The sequence below is a fragment of the Leptonychotes weddellii genome, chromosome 14 (assembly GCF_054177405.1).
Source record: "Leptonychotes weddellii isolate Sample4059 chromosome 14, ASM5417740v2, whole genome shotgun sequence".
Classification (NCBI taxonomy): domain Eukaryota; kingdom Metazoa; phylum Chordata; class Mammalia; order Carnivora; family Phocidae; genus Leptonychotes; species Leptonychotes weddellii.
In genome coordinates this window covers 44,275,687-44,280,843 of record NC_138382.1, presented here as the reverse complement: position 1 = coordinate 44,280,843, position 5,157 = coordinate 44,275,687, and the positions used below count along the sequence as shown (strand labels likewise).

General features: G+C 33.5%; 1 pseudogene; it reads left to right on the top strand.

The window, feature by feature from the left end:
- The first annotated feature begins 256 nt into the window (after window positions 1–256).
- LOC115940643 (large ribosomal subunit protein eL33 pseudogene) lies at window positions 257–686 on the top strand (annotated as a pseudogene).
- Window positions 687–5,157: the final 4,471 nt, after the last annotated feature.

The following is a 5,157-nucleotide window of genomic DNA, read 5'->3' as shown; positions in this document are numbered from 1 at the left end:
CAGAACTATTAGTAGTCAAAAGGTAAAGCCAAATTGATACCCTTTCTTTTCTTTCTTCTTGCCCCCCTTCTTTTTGTTTATCTTTCCTCATCTTTTTACCATACTCCATTTTAAATAACATTTGAAGTATCATGCTTACTGATTCAGGTTTCAAATTTTGTGCTTAACTTCCTTTCAGCAACAAACACAGGAAGATGGGGTCATTCATGTTAATATTAGAAAGAACATAACTCGCCTTTTTCTGCCATCTTGGAGTCTGTGGAGGCCTGCTGGGAACAGGACTCCTATAACACCAAATAATGTCTGGAAGGCTCTGGTCCAAGGCCATTTTTGCTGGCTATAAGCGGGGTCTTCAGAACCAGAGGGAGCACACAGCTCTTCTTAAAATCAAAGGTGTTTATGCTCGAGATGAAATGGAATTCTATGTAGGCAAGCGATGTGCTTATGTGTACAAAGCAAAGAACGACACAGTGACTCCTGGTGGCAAACCAAACAAAACCAGAGTAATCTGGGGAAAAGTAACTCATGCTCATGGAAACAGTGGCATGGTTTGTGCCAAATTCTGAAGCAACCTTCCTGCTAAAGCCATTGGCCACAGAATCTGTGTGATGCTGTACCCCTCAAGGATTTAAATTTAATGAAAAGTAAATAAAGGTGTAGATTTGTAAAAAAAAAAAAAAAAAAAAGAGAGAGAGAAAGAACATAACTCATGATTTTAAGTGAAAAACCAAGATAACTGTGACATTAGTCTCCAAAATATTTTTCTTTTGTGGAACCTCATGAAGATGAAACTGAGGAATATCACCAACAGCTTCCTGAATAACATGTTACGGCTAATACACTAATGAGCTTTGTGTGGATGCACCTTAAAGTGCTCTTGGATAAAGACCACATTTTAAATATTAAACTGCAATTTAGGAAACATGGCCTTTCAGCAGGCCAAGTATATGTTATTCTAGAGATTAACTTGAAAAAGTATAGATCACATGAGTAGCTAATCCAAAATGAACCATATATTTCAACATTTCCTATAAATAGACTGTATCTAAACTAAATGTATGGTAAGAGCAGAGAGGTGCATTCTATTACAAGACCCAGAGTGCTTAGACTTTTGTACAAATTAAGTTATAGCCATTATGGAGTCTACTTTCAGTGACATGATGGATTGCAATGTTACAGTTATAGTTGGCCAGGAGTCTTAAAAATAGGTCAAGGAAGGTATCCCTCTAGTCACTCTACTCTAGCTCTTGTGCTTTTAGAATAATGGAAAGTCTACTGTTACCACACTTTCAAGAGATCAAACAAGAGCTGCCTCCTGTGTCCATTTTGTGTATTTGTCCTTATTTCTCTGAACTATTAAAGTGTGAACAGCTCTAGATTCTCAACCAAAATAAGGGAACCAAGTTTTTGTTTCTACAAGAGTCAATATCCAATCTCAATCTATGTATTTGTTTCAGTCTGGTATTCATTCTATAAGCCATGCTTATGCATACATACTGTGAAAATAAACAAAGACCAACCAAATTTCAGGCCAGGGAAAGGGCAACAGTCCAAAATCAGTTGTAAACAAGGACTTAGTTGAGATCCAGGCATAAATTTCTGAATCTAAAAGCATAAAACAAAGGCACAACGCAGAATCTCAGCACTGAAAGAATAGAGCACAAGAGATAGAAATGGCAATCATCCATCTGGTCTTATGAAAAGGTATCAGAACATGATGTATGATTGCAAAGCTAAAATCTGAACTTATGGGAATTGGTAATAGAAAAGAACCAAATGGTAAACATGCCTGAGGCATTTTACTGAGAATACAGGGAGGAATTCTTTTCCTTGGCTCTTGACATTAAATAAGAGAAGAGTGGTGAACACATCATACATATTAATGAAGACGCTGCACTCTAAATCTATCAGAAAAAGGAAATCTTCCTACGAGCAAGCTACACAAGAATTTTTAGGGGATAAGGTGCATAGATCACATAGCTACATACAGCCAATGAGGTGAATAACTTCTGACTCTCAGTATTTATAAGCCTTGTAATACAACTAAATAATCAACACTGTTTTATTTGATGTACATATTCATATTACTATTCAATAATTTTTGTTGTTGTTGGTTTTGTTCTTTGGTAGGTATTTGTGTTTCTCTAAAAGCTACATACTTTCTTTGGAAGAAAAAACTCAATAATCTCTCTAACACTCTAAAAGGCAAAGAGATATAAAGTTCTGAAGAAGAATCCAAGTATTTTTACTAGCCTTACTGTCATGTGAGTTTGGAGAATATTATATAACTTGGATCAGTTGGCTGAAGAGCAGAGTTAACAATGATGTCTGGACACTGGGAGGAAAGATGTAAGGGAGTGGACAAAGAGAACTGTGTCTGTGTGCATTTTAAGTACAATAAAGATGTTTAAAAATATGTCCCACTTAATCTAGGGGTTTAACTGCGATCAATCCCATTAAGACAGTTAATTTTTTTCAACGTTAAACAGAGCTATTCAGAAAAAAAATAGAACTGCTTTACTGGTGATAATCTCGGTCCTTTATCTCTGGGCAACTTTTTCATAAACAGATAAAATCAATTAATGCCGTCAGTGATATGTAGTCACAAAAACACCTTTGTATCTATTGCTTCTTTTCCCTATCTTGAAAGATGAGGTCAAAAAAAGATGAGGTCATTAATGACACTCAAATGTGATTTAAAGTGCTACAGAAGTAAAATTTTATCTCTCAGATAAGTCTCTCTTGCTGTGAAAGTCATTTCTCTTTGGTGAAGTGTAGTCAACAAAATGGTCAGCATGTCTAGTACCTTGATTGTGCTTGTTCTGACACAGTGCAGTAAGTGTTATTAACACATGAAAGAGTTAGAATAGAACCACCCAAATGTCCTACTTTAGACAGTGGTTACACTAATGAAAATTATGACATTTTTTAGTGTGAAAAACAGGAACTTACAATCAGAAGGGCTAGGTTTAAATTCTGTTTCTAACTAGTGATGTTAGTCAAATTGCTTAAACCCTTTTCCTCACCTGGTAAAATGGTAAGGATAATGTAAACACAACTAGTTTTTTTTCTCCCCTCCCCTGCCAAGCTCTTAACTTCATAAGGCTTTTACTAAAATTAGACCTTAAAATCCAGAACTACTCCTAGAGAGGGTGATGATGGATTTGAACATTCAAATGAGGCAAATCAAAAGGTACTATCAGCTTGACCTCAAACATGTCACACATTTTTTTCATCACACAACTCTTACAAGAGCAAAAGGGAATACACACCTAATAAATGCCTAATCTGGACCAAGAACTTGGTTGGTGAGAACTTTTATTTTTTGTTAACTTTATATAACCTTCAAATGAGGGCATTATCAATATCCACTTACCAAGTAGAAGGAGACTGAGGAACAGAGCATTTAGAAATTTTTCTCAAAGTCCTGTAAGCATTTAAGAAGAGTATGGGAGCGATACAATTTAGTCTTCTATGGATATTGTAATAGTAGGAACAACTATTGAGTTTCCATGATCTACCAGAAGGCACTGGCCTAGCCTTGGTGAATTCTACCTCCACATTTTAAGTTTTACATCTCTATATTTCTACAGTCTCTCATTTTTTTCTTACCACACTTTTGTATATTGTTTGACTTGAATTTTCCTTGTGAAGAACAAAGGTATTAAAGCTATTCCCATCAAGATAACTATAACCAAGTTTAGGATGAAGCGTTTAATTTATTTTAGCAGATTAAATTATGTTGCTCAGCCTCTTACATATGATGGGCATTTAATATATATTTATTGCATAATTGGAGGAATAAATACATTAGGATGTTATTACAAACCTCATCAGTACACTTCATTATTCTTTGCCTATAGTGAAACCAGAATCCAACCCTAGAATTGATCATTTAAGTCTCTGTCTATAATAATAAAAAAACTCTAGAAGACAAGACAATTCTGTAGTTTATGTAGGTTACACAGGTTATTAAGTGAAAATAAAGCAGCAAACCCACATTTTTATGAAAGGAAGATTAAAAAAATAATAAATTATCCAGATAATTGTCTTAAAATTATTCTTTACTTTCTTTGTAAAACTGCAGACTAAATGTAGGCCTGACTCACTACTCCTATTTTGGCTTATCAGGCATGATATTTCTAGACATTATTCTTCCTAATTAATTTTTACCTCCAAAGACTCCCTATTAGTTACTATTACTTAAGAAACTCTGTTGTGTAATTATAGCATTGCATCAGAGAGAAAATTGACCTGAGTTCACATATTTTTATAGTGAAATAAAATACTACAATTTTTCATTTGTTTTTACAGTTTTTCATTATTGTCTAAGGTTTTCAGTAGTTTGGTTTTTTTTTACTAAATTTTGACCTCAGAGACCAAATATTGGATTATAAATAAAAGATTATCACAAAAAGGCTCTGTTAATATTTGGTTTGGGTAAAGGCTGAGCTACCCAAAGTGTATTTTATGATATTGCAGATTTAAGTGTTAATTTATTCATATTAATTCAAATAATGTATTCATATTCAAATTTTGTAGAATTTCAATTTGAGTCTATACTAAAAGGAAATTCCTCTGCAAATTAAAATGTTTAAATATTAATATTTGTTTACTCAAAAATGATTTTTTCATGATCAGTAGCATACCATCTCCATCAAAACGGTGAGAAGGAAGAACCCAGACTCTGTCCTCCCCCCAACAAAGCATAATATTTTACCCAGCAAAGTTGTCCTTCATTAATGAAGGCAAGATAATAAAGTTCTTCAGCTTTTGTTTGCTAGGAAGGTATCAGCAGTAAACTTGCCTTATGAGAAATGCTGGAAGGAATTCTTCAAGCCAAAATAAATGGATGCTAGTTAGTAATATGAAAATATACAACACACTAGTAGAGGTAAGCATAAGTCAGATTGAAAATACTCTAATATTGTAATATAGTGGTGTATTAGCTTTTTTAGTATAAATTTTAAAGGACAAAAGTACTAAATATAGCTACAGCTACAATAATTTGTTAAGGGATACATAATATAAAAAGATGAATTATGACATCAAAAACATAAAAGGATAGAATTTTTATATACAAAGTTAATTTGTCAATGTAAAATATACTATTATATTGATGTTTTATATGTGTCATAGTAATCACAAAGCAAAAAT